At 44.0% G+C, this 20,053-nt stretch overlaps 1 protein-coding gene across 3 annotated transcripts in view; it reads right to left on the bottom strand.

Annotated features, from left to right (window-relative positions):
• LOC103364114 (latrophilin-2-like) overlaps window positions 1-18,593 on the bottom strand; it is an 82,623-nt gene extending 64,030 nt beyond the window's left edge. For all 3 annotated transcript variants that reach the window (XM_008291129.1, XM_008291130.1, XM_008291131.1), the window contains exon 1: window positions 18,004-18,593. The gene's annotated coding sequence lies outside the window, so the exon portion shown is untranslated. The remainder of the gene's footprint in view (window positions 1-18,003) is intronic.
• Window positions 18,594-20,053: the final 1,460 nt, after the last annotated feature.

Genomic DNA, 20,053 nt, shown 5'->3' with positions numbered 1-20,053 from the left:
GCAGAGCACCAAACCTCCAGAGACGCACGTGACTTCTTCCGCAGCCATTTATCATCCGCAAATATGAGGCCCGGGGCCACGGGGGTAACCATAATGGTGGCTGACAGGAGGAGATTGGAAACTGTTGGGGGGACATCCCCCTGCCCCTCTGGCCTGCTGGGCCCGCTGAGCCACGCAGCCCCTCCAGACACCAGGGGGCGAGAGCCTGGCAGGCCTCGCGGATGAAGCCTTGCCCTCACCACCCCGGGGTTCTTTCTCCCGATCGGCCGTCGCCCCGCTGGGAAACATGTCTCCTTTCTCCCTTAAGCTGGCGGAGGACACAGCCATGCTCATCTTCCTAAAAACATTGTTTTGTTTGGTGGGATTTCGGCACTGAATTGGTCCGGACTTGAGATAAAGGGATTAGGCGATTAACATTAAGATGCTTTACACAAGTACTGACAGACGTATCATAATTTCACATCAGGGGACGAGGGAGGGGGGACGGACGGCGGCTATGGGGGGCTAAGATGTTCTCAAGCAGAAAATGATTTTAAGAGGTAAGTGAGGCATCGTTAACCCCTCGGAGATTGTGCAGAGGAATTATCTACACTGAGCCCCCCCCGAAGCCTGGGAATTGAGGTTACTTGTTACTCGGCCAGCGATTTTCGCATAATGATCTCCGTGTTCCGCCGAGGCAGATATGTCTAAAGAAAAAAGAGCTGCACAGTTATGACTAACTGTCACCACCTCCACTAAATGTAATGAGCTCAAACATATAATATGCATAAGAGGACAAAAAAGTTATTCATTTTCATCTGTGCTTTGGGCTCCTCTTCCTACAAAAACAAGAGGATATATACTCCCTCCGGTTTTCTCTTTCTATTAACTGTATATCTTTCTGGAAACTAGACAAAAAACTCCACCAATGAAATGAAAAATGATACGCAAACATTCACGACATCTGTTTTTCTTTTGTCTCCTATACATACACTGTGGAAATCCAAGGAGGGGAATCTATCATCAGTTAAGATAATGGAGAAAATCACAGTCCACAGCAAATTTTTCACATCAGCCTGATAGAAATAATAAGCAAGCATTTAAAAAAGGACGGCAAGCAATTAAAACATAATTAAAATAAATGGGTAGAAGGAGACAGCCCACATGTCTTAACACGGAATACGAGGCTGTGTGCAACAGCCGGCTGAATGAATGTGAGGCTCCTTTGACAAAGCTTGTGTCTGCCTCACTCAAGCTGGAGAGGCGACCAGTGAAAGAGAGAGTGTGAGAGCAGGGGGGAGTTTGAGAGTTTCGAAGCCGGGAGGGACTAAATGGATGGGAGAGGGAGAGCAGAGGAGGGAGAAGAATGGAAGGGGGAGAAAGAAAGGGGCGGTGGGGTCACTGTGGAGGATTGACAGGCTGTGAGTATGGCCTGACCTCCTGGGTTCGCCTCCAAGTTTTCTCCACAGGCTTAGAGAAGACAAAAATAAAGCCCAGGAATGTTAATTTATTTTCAATTGTCAACGCCGAGAAGAGAGAGATAAAGAGCGCATACATACATATCAAATAAGACTGGAACAAAACTAATGCGCAAGTCCAAGTGTAAGCTGAAAACCTACAAGTGAAATAGAGCCGTGGCTCTGTGGAGCTGCATCTTGCCAACACAATGATTCGTCTTCCACTCTTTGAATAACTACTAATTTGGAGAACTTTGGGCCCCGCCCCCATGCCCTACATTCAGGACAAAAAAAGACACACACATGTGAGAGGGGAATTTCAAACATCAGAAAATGGTTGATGAGCTAGAAGTAGGAGACGGGAACTACAGGAACTAAGAACACACAGCCTCCAGACACTTTTTTTTTTTTCTGTCCTCGGTGCACCCTGATGTTCCCAAGGAACTCTTTTGTCATGACAGTCCTGTCAGGGCTGCGCTCTCAACCCCTGCAGGGACATGATGTCATTTCCTTGGCTCCACCAGTGATGTAGAGAAGTTGCCATCAACTGCCAGAAACGGAGATGCGCCGACGCAGAGCGGAGTCTGCCGGGTGCGTTTTATCAACACTTTGCTGATAAGATAGACTATTATGATCATTAACAGACTACTTTGGTTTGCAGCTGCACACGCTGAAGCAATAAAAAGAAGTTCTCAAGAAGACGGCTTATGTGAAGCTGAATCCGTTGTTCATGAATTGATTAGGGGACTGACCTGAAATGAAGTCACTCTGTGGGCAGAAAGACCAAAACTTTACTGGTTCCAGCCGTCCACATGTGAATATTCATGGTTTTCATTGTCTTTTATGACCGCTGCTTGGAGAAATTAAATCATAAGAAAATGGAAACTTGGACTCGGACAAGATCCGTCTTGACCAGATATGAGAGAACATAACATGGTCTGACAATAAAGCGGTCCAGTTAAATCTGTTCATCAATGATTTCAGTTGTGACGGTAAAAATGAATACTTTTGAATCTTGCAGCGCTGGCCGGACAAAAAACCTGCACGTCTGGACTCTGCAAAGAAAGTCTTTCAGAGAACAACTGAGAAACTCATCAATGATGGAAAGTTCTGCTGCTCTGCTCCGTTGTATGTCAGAAGGTCTGTTTCAGTGTTGTGGAGGGATTGTGTTCTTCCAGACTGACTTTTTTTTTTTTTTTTTCAGAAAACATCTCTTTGGACGAGTTCCCGTGAGCCAGCGTGTGCTACCTATTCCATCATAATTACTGCTTGGTTCGGTGCCCATAGATAATTTACATGTCAACAGGTATTTTCTAAGATGGATGGTGGATCACAGAAATTTTTACAACATTTAGGTCAGGGTTAAAACGAGTTCCTGTAACATTTAAATATGCAAAAAACCGCCATTCAAGGCAGCCGAAGCTTTTATTTCGTGTTTTTCTTTCTGGGATAAATGGCTCTAGATTAAAAGGAGACTCTGGAGGAGGAGAAAAAAAAGAAACACATGCTTTTAAGTTGAAATGTTCTTCAGTGCAGCCCAAAAAGCCCAAACAGAAAACCCCTGAAAGGTCCAATGCTTCACTATTTTATTGAGAGAGCACAACAGTTGGTGTGTTCAGCGGCTCTTGGCCAAATGATTGAGGCAACAGATAAGATAGAGTGCCAGCGGGCAAATGGACACAGTGAAACAGAGAGGGGCGAGCAAAGTAGCTTAGTAAAGTGAAGAGAACAAAGAAGACCCAGGCTAAACAACCAGGTTAGTGTCAAGCAAAATGAAGAGAGGACGGCGCGGAGTCTTCAAAAGGAGCCGTGCGGGGGACCAGACACTTAGAAACAGGGGTAAAAGGAAATGTTTCTGCTGACGTTGGTATCACCTGTCAAGGAAATAATGAAAGCTGCCTAAAATGATTACCACTACCAACTCCGTCTGCTTCGTCTGACGAGCAATTATTTTTATCATTCCATCAGTCAATTATTTGTGCAATTCAAAGGTTAATCCATAAAATGGCACAAAACGGTGGAAGAAAAAAAATAAAAAAAATAGCCCATTTAGTGCGACGAACAGTCAAAAAACCAAAAAAAAGAAATTTGACAGTGATATGGAACAGAGAAGGCAGCGAGTGATTCGGAGCTGTCCGTCCAGAAAGAAGCTCTAAAAATGTCCAGAATAGATTTAAGTGCAGCTCTGCGTGTTTCAGGGAGCGAAACTACAACTATTTTATGGGTTTTTGATGATTTCAGAGCATCAAAAAAAAACAGACTGAGAAGTAAATTGTTTTTTCTCCAGTCGGCATGTAAATTGCATGGTTGGTTTGGGTGTTTTGTTGTGATCCTAAATGCGATTTATTTTATTTTTTTTAGGAAAATGCAGCTTTAAAATGGCTCATGTGAGAACGTGGGCGCCTCTTACTCCATCACAATTAACGTTCACCAAAGCTAAAAACGGCCCGTTTGGCATTTTGAAGTTTTAAATGACTAATACATTATCAAAATTGTTGGAGATTACTTTCCTGCCAATCAGCTGATTAAATTACTCATCCTCTGAGCACTTTTATAACCAACCTGGCAAGCGTTGCTCTTTTTGCCGCTAATATTTTTTTGGGATTTTAAATGATACCGAATGTACTTCAACAAGAGGACAAAAACCATGAAAGAAAACAAAAGCAGAAAATGACTAAAATGTCAGTTTCATTCACTACTATTCAGCCACAGGCTACTCCAAGCCCGGTCGCCGTTTCTGCCTGGCACTGAAATGAATAGGCTGACCTCAGAGCAGTTGGTTAAGCAGTGGGGTCACCGGAGAGGAGCAGAGAGCAGCTTGACACTGACATTGAAAAGAGAGGTTTCTCCTTTCAATCAGTCTCTTCATAAATTTACTGAAAGCCTCACTTCTCACCTCCTCCTCGTATAATTCTAGCACTCCCCTGCACGCTCTCCACACACACACACACACACACACACACTCACACACACCTCCAACACGCTCCGAGCTGCAGCTTTACGAGGGGAAACCTTGATTGGCTCGGCAACGTGAGCTCCACCTTTACTCACTAAACACCAGCGGCAAACACACAACAGATTCATTAACTTTCAACACGTTTCCAGCGGGTGATATGTTGATGTTCACACCTTCTGGGGGGAAAGAAAAAAAAAAAAATGCACTGACATGATGTTAAATTTTTACACACTATAGCCCCATTCAGACTGGATTAGCTTTTTAGGAGAATGTAACCACTAATACATAACATCTGTGATGTTAATGAACAACATGCAGGCGAGGAGAAATCTGTGTAATCAGTCTCCGGCGTTACAGAGCTCCATTCATGTGCCGCCATCGCACCAAGACTGTATCATAATAATCAAACTTCATTTCCGCAATTGACAGCAACTTGTTTAAACAGTGACAGAAGAGGGAAGGAGAAGAAACGATGCATCTGGACCGCAGTGATCTCAGTTGTGGGGGAAAAGCCAAACACAGCCTGCAGAGTTCTTCTTCTTCTTCTTCTTTCCCCCCAGAAGGAAATGACACATTATTTGCAAACTATCTCAGGGTTGTCATTTCGGATGGCTGAGGTTATTTCTGCCGGCCAGGGGAACGTCCCCAGATTTGGTCGGGCGCTAAAAATCCCACACGAAGTTACTGACACGGCAAGATTCGGATGGGGCAAAAATTTACAGACATGCTCCATTTTAGATTACATTTCTCCACCTCCCCGCTGTTAACACTAATCCCATCCAAATGGGACGTCTGACAAAGTGGGATAATAACAAAGTGACACATTTGTTGCCAAAAGTGAAGAGCAGTTTCATGAGAAATATATGCAAATTCAACAAACACCATTAATGCTCGACAAGAGCGAGAAGATGCTGCAACCCGGGAAGCTAATGTTGAAATGAACTTGTGGATTTGGTTTCAGAAAGTGTGGGGACACACAGCGCAGGTTGCATATGCATCCATAGAAATGTAAACCGGAACATTAATATATAATCGGCTTTCCGATTTAATTGTGGTTCCATGTAAATTTGAGCGTTATTAATTCATTGATGTGACATAAAATCTCGAGGACACGAGGAGTAAATGATTAATAAAATAAAAAAATAATGTGCAGATTAAATGATGATGACATTTCTCATTAGTTGCACCCCTCCTGATAAACACATTATTAGCATTTGTACCTCTACTATGTGTTTTCTTCAGTCTCATCTTTGACCACATTTCAGCTTCTCTTCATGAGAGTACTGGCTGTACATAAAAATGTAAATTATAAGCCAGGCAAAGGAATTGGTAATGTTTTTCTTTTTTTTCCAGCCTGGAGCCTGACGCCTTCCGTGCTGCAGGTGCAATATCCACCAATCAGATAGCAAGCCTGAGAGGCAAAACTCGGGGCAACGGAAGTCACAAAGCCTCTCTTATCTGGTTTCTCAGCTGGATGGTCAAAGGAATTCAAATTGATTTTAGCGAGAAAAATCAAACAGAAACTATAAAAGAGGGGGGGAGGGGTCCGGATTTTGAAAGCAGAAATCACAGCATCGATTGCATGTCTGCTATGTCATCTCGCAAAGTCACAATAGTTCATTATTTTCTTTAATTGTCACTGATCACAAATTAGGCTACTTCTAATAATAGCTGTGGATGAACCTGATGCTACCTTGATGATATTTTACACCAATCGGACAATAGTGCAAGCCTTCCCTCCTCGTGTTTCAGCCATACAGCTGTTACAGTTATGTTTCTCACATCGCTCAGACTCTATTTTTATCCCGCAAACATAGCTGTTAATCTGACATTTTACATCACTCAAACAAGCTGTTATGTTTCTCCTGACATCCTGGTTTACACTTCATGCTCGCTGCATCCTCGTACTGATTTTAGAAGCTATTTAAATCTATGTGGATTCTCTCAACTGAGAACAATTTAATGCACACACAATGCCACAATGACAACTTCATGGCTCGCTTCACATACACTGATACAGCCGTCCTCCTGGTGCCGGAGCGGATTCGCTGTAGTGTTTGTCCAATTTAAAGCGTATTCTGGCCCAAAGTCTGCTTCGCATTACCTATGCACGGTCAGCACACGGGCTGCATTCTAACCGTGGACAGTCTGTGTGGTCTCTATTAATTCAGTGTCCTCCCTGACTGACATGCATTAATTTACCTTAATTATGCCCTCGTGAGCACAATGGTTATCACTGCGCCGTGCGTTCGTGGACTTATTTAAATTAAAGCATAGGTTCAGTGTGTGAAATTACACGAGACACATGTCACAGCCGCAAAGAAACACATCGTTTGGCACTCCGGCTAGAATCTATAGCTCAAGTAGTTTTTTATCATCAACGTACACAATTCAACCAGCGTCTAAATGGAATTAAACTCTTGTTAAAGCAAAAACTGAACACTGTAACCTTGATGAATGCAGCAGCATATTTAACTGCGCTCCCATCAAGGTAAACCAACCACCAGAAACTCACTGTAGTCACACGACAAGAACATCACAAGTTGTAAAATAAATCGCAGCCGAAGAAAATGAGGCATTTAACAGCAACTACTTGTTTGTTTTATTATATTTCACTGTTTTGTAACATTTTCTCCACTCAACGATTAAATCATGAATCGAGAAAATAAATTGATTAAAGCAATAAGCGCTGAAGCACCACGATGCTAATTCAGCCCTAAAATTTGAGCCAAAAAGCTGCTTGAGTTTTATGAAGATAACCGAGCAAAACTCAAAATCTTCCTTAGTTGATTGAATTAGAGCCCAATATTGTGAAAAAGATAACGCAGATTAATTATTTTACACAACATCATGATGCAAAATTCAAATCTAACGATGCTGAACGAGTTTCCAGTTCACACTCACACAATAAAAAAAAAGTAGTACAAGTGAAGATCAGTGTGGGAGCCGTAGTAAATGATGGCGTAAACATCCGTTGAGAAGAAAAAGAAAATATCAAGATTATGGCGAGAAGGTCGGGAACACTACGCTTTCTACGACTCCTTAAGTGTGTAATTTTCTTACGGGAGTTAAGTGAGTGACTGTGGGAGACCTGACGGAGGTGGAAACCGACTCTTTTCAGCGGGATTTTCCATGATGTCGAAGGAAGTTTAGATCTGGTGACAGGGGAAACCATAGCAGGAATTTGATTTAACTCGTAAAACCGCTGCAACGCGGGGTGCAGCTACAGTAGTCCTGTAAAACTGCCTCATACACCTTGGCCATTACACCACTGTGTGGAGTAATCGTCAATCCTAATGAGTCCCGCGAGAGAGCTGCCAATGCTATTAAGGACCCACCACCATGTTTAACAGTCCACAGCAGACATCCACTGGTTTTCTCTGCAGGTAAACCCATCAGAATGCAAGAAATACGCTTCGGTGCCAAGTAACTTGCATGTTTATGGCTCGGCCTTTGGATGAAAGTGTTTTCCGAAGGGCATCGCGATTGTTAATACCTGCTTTTTACGAGCAATGATATTTGGCTTAAGATGTTTCGCAGAGGTGTTGCTTCTAATATGATATTTTTCTAAATATGATGTGTAATTTATGGTACTACCGGCACAGTGTTAACTAGTCATGCTGGCAGGTTTCTGTTATTAAACTTTCACTCACATCCTCCATACGTCTCTGCGTGAGCCTCGGCGCTTCACCCGAAATCCGTCCATAGCACCGGTTAATAAAGGCTCGCATCGAAACGCTCGCTCAGATGAATGTAATTTTCTTTTGATCAGTTTGATTTGAGGATTAGGACCAGCAGAGTAAGCTCTAAACACGACTTATTATCACCAAGTGTTTTTTTTTTTTTTCTTTTTTGCCAATCTGCAAGCAAACAACTGCCTAATTACACATCCCGCCGTTACAGACCAGCATTATCATTCATTTCAAGTTGCGTTTCTAGCCAATAGACACTGTTAGCGATGCCGCGGTCTCCAAAACTCCTGAGGGAAATATCTAGCTCTTAAGCTGGTAAATGCTTCATTATTAGCTAGTCTCTAAATTTGTCTGTCTGCTGTTTGATGATGGGCAGGTAGCGTGCGGCGGGTTTTTATCGCCGCTTTTTTTTTGCCTGAAAAACAACCGCCTGCTGCGCCTGTTAATGACAATATGAGAGCAGCGAGAGTGGACCAAAACAGTAAAGTTGCAGGCTATGAAACCAAAGCAATAATGTGAAAGCTCATCCCTCTGTAGGGTTGAAGGGGGCGGGGGGGATGCAGATTTGGGTGATAATTATTTGTGGGTTCATCACAGTGAGGAACCCCGTTTACGCCGCATGTAGTCCTAAAATTTCTTGATTAATGCAGCTTTAAATCCCCATCGTACCTCTTGGTATATTGTTGTTTTGCTGCTCGTGGTGCAAAATTTGAGAAATGTTTGTCAAAGAAGAGAACTGATGTTTGACTTGTGCTGCCGGGATCTGAAATTACTTTTTTGCGCTACTATTCGACAGAACTGGTACCTACATGATGTCCAAATGTTGCGATTAACCTTTTTTTTTGAGCTTGACCCATAACTGATTACTCATCTGGGGACCAGTCACCATAAAAGCAGCTGAAACTTAGTTAAATTTCAATTTGAAAACGGAGGAAGGAGGAAAATTGGGCGTGATTGATGATACGTTACTTGTGGCGGCTAATGTTACGCCGTGTGCCCTGTTTTGGAAACACATTCTACGGGCGCGTGGAGCGAAAAAGCAGGAAAATAATATTAAGTTCACAGATGTGCTGCACGTTCCCAGAGGACCGTTTTTTTTTGTATTTTAATTCAATTTGTTGAAAAAATCATTTAAAAGTCGGAACAGTCCTGAATTATTCCGGTGTGTTCCAATCTCACGGCTTTTATTTTAGACAAATTCTTCTGAATTACGGAGCTGATTAGATAAAAAGGCTTTTGCAGAGATACAGTATGTCACTCAGGTCTAAAATATGAAGTTAATACCTTAAAGCCATATTGTGTGATCTACCATTTGGCCATACGGAGCTGGAAATGAGCCACTCACTTATTATGCACAGACGCGCTGTGGGTCTGGACGGTTTTGGTGCTTGTTTTCAATTCAAAGTCTTTTTTTTCTTCTCAGTATTGGTTTCTATTAATTTGTCCACCCACTCTGTCTGTTCCTTTGGAAACCACGACACAGGCATCCATCTACAGCATTTCCACTGGGAAATGGAAACTGGTTGGGCTTGTTTTTCTTGTTTCTTTGTACATAATTGCTTTCTTGTGCTGTTTTTCGGGCTCTGCCGAGACAGTCGCTGGGTTATTATTTAAGAGTAACTATCCCTGATTAAGCCTTAAGCGCCTTCGCATTTTGATTTTGAAAGCTTGGACCACCGCAGGTTGACAGGTGGGCCTAAAATACCTCTTCCTTCAGAGCAGTCAGACTCATCTTTGCTAATAATAATAATGATAAAAAAAAAAAAACGAGCTCATGACTGTCAACACCTCAAAACGGACACAAAAAAAACAAAACATAATTATACAACACAGCCTTCTAAACAACTGGCTTCCAGAAATTTGGGTCGAATCTTGGAAAACAGCTCTGGCCAGATTTCATGGCTACAAAATCTGTGACATGCTGACAAAAGACAGACGGTTTTCCAGGACCAAATGTGACACTTTTCGCTCAAATCGTCTCTAAATATATGTTAAAATTGAGCCCGAAACGCTGCTTAAAGGACGACACCACAGAATGCTAAATTATACGTTTTTACCAGTGTTTCCATGAGTTTGCTCCGCTCGCTCCATTGTAATGCAAACACGAGGGCCCTACGAGTGCGCAGAGAATGAGCTGGAACAATGATGAAAGTGCGTGCTATAAGAATCAGGACAGCTGTCAGGGGTGTGCGGGTGTACAATTAGCGGTTTTGCGAAAATGCGGCTACGTTTGCGACAGACGTAGACGAGCGCTCCGTGTCTGCAGCATGTTACACAGTTTGTCATTCAGGGTCAAAAGGAGCCGCTCAGACTTTGGGTTTCACCATAAAAGCAGATTAGACTTTAGGCTGTGTGGTTTCTTCCTCCAAGAAAACGTTCATAAATACAATTTATGCTGCCTTGGACCAACTATACACCAATACAGAGGGTTTATATAACCACATTAATCCATTCTGAAACTGCAGAGGGACTTCTGTGCTTCACTTTTGATGGCTGTCAACTTTAACCACATGGACTGTGAATAAGCTGCATCACCGGGTCACTTAGCTGTTGCAGTTCATCTGTTCGCTGTTTGGACAATTGCTGATTGAAATTTTGCTCTGCAACTAGCGAAAAATGACTGTCTTTGTCTGACTTCAATCCAAATATATGCAAAAAATCAGTAAGACAATCCATTGTAGCGCATTCACTTCCTGTTGATCACCTGCTTAAATGAACAGTTTCAGCTCCAGTGAACACAAGCTAACCTATTTTGTCCTTGACCTGACGCTCTGCAGTGTCCCGAGTTAATAAACGTACCGAATCTGGACACGGATTTGTACAAAAAAACCCGAAAAAGCCGAGCCAGAGCGCTGTGTGTGCGCCCATATAAACAAGAGATATAAGCAACAATACACAGCCACCATACCATGTCTCAATGCTTCAAAACACAGTGAAAAGGCTTCTGTAGACGCAATGCTTTTCTCTGCTGCCAAGTTTCCCTTGTGCTGTGGCTTAGCCCAACAGTAGTGTAAAGGATGCATGCTTCTTTTATTTTATTTTCAGCCCCCTGCCTCCGTTTTTTTTTCTTCTTCTCCCTCCTCCTCCAGTACATCATTCCTTTGGGTGTTTGTGCGGTGTCCCTTAGTTACCGGATAAGGGACCCGGCAGCTCAGAGAGTTAAAAGCCTGGCCTGTCCCACTCATACGAACAAGACCATCAATAATTCACCCTCATCGGGAAGCATTATCTAAGAGCCTTATGAAATTTTAAAGATTGTGGGTGACAACATGGAACCATGAGGAAAGTGCTTCGTAAGAGAACACTCCAGGTGGCAACAGCGTTCGCAACAGATATGTTAAAGTGGAGGCAGAGGAAGAGTCGTCTGCACCGTCGTGTCAGTGCCAGTCCTGCAAGGCTGATTTAACCGTTACACATAAAAGACAGACGCCTCGCCGAATTAGGGGATAGCCGGCGACTCTCGTCTCTCTGCTGAGCATGTGTGTGTGTGAGTGTGTGTGTGTGAGTTAGTGCGGCACAGAGGTGGAAGCGTTTGCTCGGCTGTATTAACGCCCAGGCTCATTCTCATTGACAGTGAAATCCCTCTAAGCCTAGATCAATTACATCCAGCTCTGCTGTAATTAAAATGTCCTAACAAAGGTCTTAGGAGCACAGGACAGAAACCTACCCATTCAAAATAAGCTCAGTACCAATCTATAGCAATATCCCCGAGAAAATAGTTTAAGATTAGATTCGGGCTCGCTTTGGTGATAAGCACATGCACAAAGTGTCCATGCATTTGCTCCAAACAAGTCCTTCTGATCCTTTAATAAGGTCAAGATATGTTTTCAGAAGTGTAAAGCACACGACCTCGCGCCAAACACAGTCGTGTTTCAACATCTGAAATGAACGCAAGTGCATAGAATGAGATACTCATTAATCCGCACGGCAAGAAAACCTATGATTGTTTCTGTAGCCCTAACTACTAAGACAACTAATTATTTGTTCTCTTAAGCACATCTGACGCTTGACTATGTTCTGCTGTGAAATGACAGAATGCTTATGAGTCTCTTAATTAAAACTCAGCAGTGGAGTGATTAGCAATCACAACTCCACTCTTCAAATATCAAGATCTGATTTGCTTGGCTGATCAACAACAAGCTTCCTTCTCTCACTGCAACTCACAGAAGAGGCCGCAGTCTCTCTCTCTCGTCGCGTATTAGGGAGGCTTTTTGAAATGGCGGAAATCAGCACAACTCCACAAGAAAGAGCTCGGCGCCCTTTTTTTTAGGGTGGGGTGGGTGATGGGGGGACATTTACATCGCGATACTTTCTTCCGACCGCCAGCGATCACAACACCGGTTACACGGTGCCGCTGACGGACGCTCAAAACGCTGATGGTTTTACAAGATAATTCAGCGTGGAGTGAAACCCAAGTAGAAAAACATCAATATTATTACTTATGGCAACCAACAAAATTAAAGTTGAAAGCTGCTCCCTCGCTGCGCCGAGCGGGGACCGTTCCAGACACAGACAGAGCAAGATGGCTGACTGCACTGACACATTGTGAAAGCACGCCTTGCCATCCTAGGTAATAGATTCTCTTTGCCGTGCGACTCCCACCACTCCTCATCTTCTGTGACAACGTCTGCCAATCAAAGCCCGGAGAACGTTCAAGGGCTCTGACAATATCTCCTCACCTTGAAAATACATTGGCTTCATCACCAGACACCGAGTGACACCAAGTAGGCATCAAATAGCCATTAGACATGGCAGACAAAGACCCGACAGACTGCAGGTGATCTCGTGCCTCACACAACAGCTCCCCCCTAAAAAAATTGGCATTTTTAAGGCTTCTTTTTTTCTATACATAAAGACACAATACGAACAAATGCCAGCGATACCGTGGGAGGTGACATTTAAGCGTTGGGCAGAAAACTCGCTGCATGAGAGCACTAGATGCAGGAGGAGGGTTTTTTTTTTTTCTTTTTTTTACGATCACTTGAAAGAATCCGCAGCAAAACCGAGGCAAGTGAAAGAACCTCAATGCAATATTTAATTTCGCCTTTTTAATACGCCGAATCACTCGTTTCTCAGGAAGCAAATGTGCCAGCGCTTTCACGTGAAGGCACTTAATAGAAGAATTCGAGCTGTCGATCACACGTGGAGGCCCTTCAGATTACTCATTTGGAGAGAAAAAAAAATCAAACACGGGTGCTGGTGCATACCTGTTCCACTTTCTCCCCTTTTCAATGCAATGACAAATAACAACGTTACCCCACATCACCTGACTCGATTTACATTTTTATATGATTCATGAATACCATGAAGGAGGAACAGAGAGAGATTTGTCTGCAGCCAAGCATAGCCTGAACTTCAATTTCGAGGATAATTGTATGATACTATTTAGAAATCTGAGGGAAGAGAGGAGCGTTTCCTCGGTTGAAGACAGATGACCTGTCAGATACACCTAATACCAATACAAAGCCTTCAGCCTTTAATCTGCACACTTCCTGTGACCCGTAGTATGACAGAACCAAATAAAGAACACTATCTTTGTATCCCCCTGAGACAGAGCAGTGTCCTCATATGCTAATGTCTGCCAGCGTTGGAGAAGAAGCTCCGAGGGCGGCCGAGACAACTCACAGGTCAGTGCTAATCTTCTGATATATGGAGCCTAAAGACCCGGGACACATCCATCACACGCCGCCGACGGCTCCCCAACTGGGAGAGATCTGCACACTCCAAAGGGTTAACAAACACCCCAAAGAGACCTCTGATGATCCATCACTCAGGAATCAGCCTCCTTTCGAGCAGGAGCGTCCTTTAACAACACCGAGGGGGCAGCTTGAGCGCATATAGAGCCAGCGTGACTGCTAGACCTAAGCTCAGAGCCTCTGTTGATCATTAAACATCCATTTTAAACCAGTGGGGGAAAGTTAACTGTCATTTTAAACACAGGAGGTGGTACTATGGGAGAGGATTTTTTTCTCCCTCAACTCTATTTTCCCTGCAAAAAAAAATAAAAAAAGGCGTACGACCACATATCCATCCATCGGGTTAACTAGCCCAGCACATAATCATTCGTTGCAGTCGTCTGTCTCTTTATTTTTGGGGCGAGCCACAAAATGGCCATGATGGGCTCACCCTCAAACGCTTTGTTAAACAAGCAAAAAAAATTCCCATTGCTCCTTTTTTTTTTCCTCCTTGCAGTTTTTGAGGGAAACTTTTAGTGTTGTTTCATAAAAAAATAAAGCAAATTGCAGGAGGGTGGAGGTGGTGGTGGTGGTGGTGGGCTCTTCAAGATATCACCTGTAAGTGTCAGGTTTGGTGTCATCTCCTCAGATTCACACACTACTTTCTACACTCCAGACCATTTTGCAGCAACACTCACCCAGGAAGAAATCCATCTTAGAAGGAGCACTGATGCCAATTTCTCCAGTGAAAGGCGCCTCGACACAGCAGAATACATGTACCTCTCCCTCCTCGGCAGCTTTTTAATAATTCGAACAAGCCCGGCTCAGCTCGGCGGCACCACACTTTCCACTCCACTCTCACTTTTGTCTTCACTCGACAAAACTTACCCACGGTTTGCCACTGCAATCGCTCGCTGCCCTATCCTCCCACACACGCTCTACGCAGGGAGCCCTGTTTCTCTGGGCTTTTGTCAGAAGTCATTCCTCGGCGCAGGAAATCACAAACAGCAGAAGGAGTTTGGCAAATGCAAAGTCAGTGTAAGAGGAAGAGAGAGTTGCACCATTCATGAGAACTTGGGCCCGTGCATCACATGCGAAGCACATTTCTCCTCGAAGATCAGTGTAATCAGAACTGTCTCATCTAGCATTACTCATCCCTCCCTCTTTCTGCTCGCTCTGTCCATTTGTTTGTCCAACTTTTCACAGTGAGCGAGTCGGAGGAATTGAACAAGACAGCTGTCAAACCCGCCTGCTGTGAGTGAAGATGGCAGGTGAAGTTTTTTTTTTTTTTCTCCCCTCCTTTTTCTTCTCCATCCTGTTCTTTGGGTTCAAAACTGGAGAACTGCCCTACTATTCTTGCCTCTCTTGTGATGTTATTTTGTCCGAACAAAAGGAAGCAGAGGAAGGGAGCAAGCTCTCCTTCTCTGGCAGGTTGGGGAGCAGTTGGCTCATGTTATTACCCAGAAGCAGGATGGCCATGAAGGGGCCGCCGACCCCTACTGCGCTTCCAATGGCATTTACATTCCCTGTCTCTGTGTAATAACATCTCACACGCTGCACTTTCTTTCACTATTAACCTATGCTGATCCTATTTTCAAAGTGCACGCACAAAGGTAAGACTTTTTTTTTTGTTTGTTTGTTTCTCCTCGTGCACGCTGCAAATGTGTCTGAGTGTTTATTTGCAGCTACTTAACCTGTCGAAAACTGCAGCGAACATTAGCCCATGTATCCCCAGACAAAGAAGGGGGGGAAAGAAAGGGAGAAAAAAAAAGAAAATCCATCAAAATAAACAGTGTCTTGCCGCATTCTTTCTCTGACAAACAACAGCTGCACAGAATTGGAAATAAATATTATCTCTGCGACAGAAAAACAATCAGGCACGGCGAGGAACTGGGAGTCTTTCACAGTGCCTGAATGCTCTGTGTCTTTACATCTGCACTCGCTGAATGTTGAATTAAACCTTTTTTTTTGAAAGCACTTGAAAACAAATTCATTTTCGAGTTGCGTCGCTGTGGCCAAAATACCAGTTAAAATGTGTAAACAGATTTTCAGCAACTTATTTATGCTTTTTTATTTTTTGTGGGTTCCTATTCTCCTAGAAAATGAAACGCAGACCTTTGTTGGTGTTTTACGCTCGCGCCGAGGAAGGGGACGGGTGGATGAGGGTGGATGAGGAGGAGGAGGGGGAAATTGTTTTAACAGAAGAAATCTTTTTTAAACATGACCACGTCTCTGAATGGCGTCCAAAATTTCCACTAAATACATGGCTTTTGGTGTTAAGATTATGGCCAACAAAATTCTCCAAATCCACACTAAATCTAGTTTCCAGAACAAACACTCGTTACACACACACACACACACACACACACACATATAAGCAAACGCAGCGTCCAGCAATCCTGTCCTCCTCCACCAGCAGCAGCAGCAGCAGCAGCAGCAGCAGCAGTGCTCTATCAGAACAAAACTGCTTAGAGGAAGGGGGCTGGTAGCTCAAGTTCTCCCTATTGAAATGCAGACACTTTGATATGGAAATTGGCAGTTACAAAAACCCGCTAGAATTCACACTAGCCTGCACTGAAACCATTTGCGCAATGTGAGATGAGATGGCACTTCCTCCCAAGACAACACAGACAAATGGACCAAACCAGCACGGCCGGGGTGGGCGAGAGATGGAGTGGAGGTAGAGAGGAGGGTGGAGGGTGGAGAGAGAGAGGAAGAGGCAGTAGACCATTTGTTCCCCTCCTCCTCCTCCTCCATCTCCACCACCACCTCTCTTTGAATTCCTCCCATTCACTGTCCCAGCACTTGTTTTACCCCAAATCCAGTTTTTTTTTTTGGTTGCAACATCTATACTGGACAATAAAGCCTCTTATTACGGCCTATTGGCAGCGGAGGAGGTGACCTTTTCATCTTCAGGGATCACTGATGGCTATGTCAATATTAAGCAGACATGCTGAACGTCATCCCCGGCCGAGGAGACTTCTTCTTCTTTTCTTTTTTTTTTGTCTCAGTCCTCCAAAATGGCTGGCACGACACACACACACACACACAAAAAAAAACTTATCTGCGGTCACGGTGGAAATATGCTTCGGATTTGTCTGGTGGCAAGACAATTTCTCACACTGTGCATATACAGCTTATATAATAACGCTGCAGTTTCTTTTTCACTTTAAATCCTGAAATTTTTTGCTGCCAAAAAAAAAAAAGAAAAAAACAGCTGGAATTGAAAAGTCATCTATAGTTTCTCCCTGTGTGACGCTCTTATATAAGCATATGCCAAGGGGATGCCTTCAGTTTCCTAACTTGACAGTATGGCTTATATAATGTTGCACCACCATCCTGTATGGATTGTGTGTAAATGTTATTTAACCTTGATATTTCAGGCCCAGCACCAGCCGATGCTCTCCTGTGGTTTCTTGCTGAAGTCTATGCGGCCCTGTCTCTAAAAGCTTCACGTGAGAATGAGATATGGTTCCTTCAGCCTGTAAAAACTCTGTCTGTGTGTGTGTGTGTGTGTGTTTGTGTGTGTGAGAGTGTGTGTGTGTGAGTGTGTCCCATCATCACACATGGCTGGCTCAGGTCTGTGAATTATACATGCCCTGTGAAATGATCTTATTTTATAGCTGCAAAATGGAGAAGTAAATGGAGACAGTAACTGACATCCAGCTACTTAGCTCTTGGTGTTCTGGGCTGGGTGGAGATGTTTGTGTGAGCTCCACGTTTTTTTTTTTGTTTTGTTTTTTTTTTTTAGTTCACCGATTATCATTGCTTAATATCCTATAAATGTGTTTTTTGGGTTTATTTTTTTGGTTCCCATCAAGGCATGGTTTGCATCTTAGACCAAACAAAACGTGCAGCATGTGGACACAGCAGATCATTGTCACCGGTGTGTGCAGGAAAACGCATCCATGAGTGGGAATTTAATTTTAAATCTATGGGGGGAAAACACACACACACACACACACACACACCAACACACACGCTGGAAGCCTGCAGTGCCAAAGCAACTTTATATTAATTAAAAGTCTACATGCTTTTAAAAATAAAAAATAAAACACTAGCACCCTGCACAAGTATTGATCTCATCACAACAGTTTTAAACTGCTGGAGGAGCCCGTGGGCCCGTTTTCTGACATTTGCCTTCCCCTATCCTGGGAGTGTAAATAAATGGTATTGATTGAGCGAGGCATAACCCAGCATCTCCCCCTGAAAGACTCAAACATGCGCTTTTAAAGGCTACTTACAGTACCGTGCCAAAATATGGATCCCGGCGTGGAGTGTGAATTTCGGATCAACACCAGGAGCCCCCCTCCGCTCCACTCCTTTTGCTTTTCTTTTTTTTTTCAGAAGAGGCCCCCAGAAACTAAGCGGCGGGTCGCACAAAGACGGCTGGGGCTCGGCTGCATGCTCCACTTTCCTCACAGTGGGCAGACGCTGGGGTTTCCAGTGGCAGGTATCTGCTCCTCTTCAAGCCAATACGTCCGGGACCGGACGAATAGCTCCATGGCGAAGGGTCTGTTCAAAAGTAATGATCGCTCCTCTCCCTCCTTTCCTTCCTTCCTCCTCCTCTCGTGCGTGCGCCCAGGCTCCTTCCGACGGGAGCGCTACGGATAGACTGCATAAAAAAAAGAGCAGGATCACTTCAAGGAGACGAGATGCACCCCGAGTCTCGTTCCAAAAAATCAAACTCCGAGCACGTCTCCCCTCCGACCGCTGGGTCTGTGCGAGGCGGCGCGCTGCTGCTGCTGCTGCTGCTGCGGCTAAAGGCGAGCAGGCGGCGGGACTTGTTTCGGCTGGCTCTCGGTGCGCTCCCGGTTGTTCCCTCTGCGCCTCATCCACACGCCGTGCAGACAGTCGGAGCTACAGCCGGACTGGAGGCAAACAAGGCGAGGAGAAACGACGCACCGGTCCCCTGCTCTGCAGCAGCTGGCTGTGGAGGGCAGCGCGCAAAACCCGGAGCGGATCAGCAGGCAGGGCGCGGGGCTGGATCCTGATGCTAATTACAGCCAACACTGGAGCTTTATCTCGACACCGCTCGGATTTCATGCGTGTGTCAAAGCACAAACAAGTCGTGCTGTATTCCCTGCAGCTCGTGGACTTCAATAGGTTAATCCATGTAGCACATTACCGTAATCAGCGTTTCATCAGGAGGAGAGAAGCAAAGACATTCATTACCCAAACAAGTCCATATGAATAACATACTATTTTTAATCCAATTAACATTTCCTGTATTGTGGGCAGTTGTTTTCACCTGGATCATTAGTATTAATAAAAAACAACACAAAACAACAGAAAATAATGAGGCTGAACGGGAGCTCTCGTCTAATGAGGTGAGCCCCAACACTTTTGGATAAAGCAGTGACTGCAAAATGCTCCGAGGTGAGAAGAAAAGCACCTTTTGTGAGAGTTATTCAGGGAGAGGAACAATCCTAATTGTTGCACCTGCACTATTTTTTCCCTAAAAACTGTGATGTGTAGGCTGCAAACACACCAATGAACCAGAGAATAAACGGTTCACTGACTGCAACTCTCTCCATCACTAATTGTAGTTTAAGTCCAGGTGTGCTGACCTTGCAAACAAGCACGTGTAAACAAATACAAAAATGCATTACACTTAAAAGACGCTCCTGAGGAAAACTTATCTTAACCCTTCAACCCGACCAGAAATAAATCCACTCGTCCTGCAATAACAAAGTTCCAACATGTTGTTCAATTCGTCCCTTGGAGCACATTTTGCGTGCAAACATTCGCTATGCATTCACACGGTCACGCAAAGACATTGCAGCGTTCAGTGGCAACCTTTATGCAGCACAACAACAGGATTTAGACCTTGAGACGTTACAATGCTCCATAGAAACTGTGGATAATGGAGGCGTGCTACTAATGATAGCATCTATATGGATACGCTGGAAAACACGCGAATGAATTTACAATCCCTGACAAAAGTGTCGCATTAAGTGGCATTCGTTAACTTTGCATACGCGCGGCTCCTTATATGTGAACAAACTATCAGCAGCTTGTATTCTGTTTTTGATCCATTATTCCTGGTTCAGATGTGGGAACGCAGAGGACCAGAATGGTGTTTTACAACTATGTGTAGGTCACACAGAAAAGTTTTAATACATAGCTTGCATGTTTCATAAAGTTCCAGGCAGCCATTGGTTTCTATTCATCGGTGAACGGTGTAAAATCAACCGGCAACCTTGAGTTCAATGTGACGAGGAGAATAAACAAAACAGAATTTTGACTGTGAAGCAACACACGAGTCAGGAGTTCGTTAGGTGATTTGTGCAC

The sequence above is a fragment of the Stegastes partitus genome, unplaced genomic scaffold (assembly GCF_000690725.1).
Source record: "Stegastes partitus isolate 25-593 unplaced genomic scaffold, Stegastes_partitus-1.0.2 Scaffold719, whole genome shotgun sequence".
Classification (NCBI taxonomy): domain Eukaryota; kingdom Metazoa; phylum Chordata; class Actinopteri; family Pomacentridae; genus Stegastes; species Stegastes partitus.
Note: the sequence above shows the minus strand (reverse complement) of the source record. Positions and strands in the feature narration are given on the sequence as shown.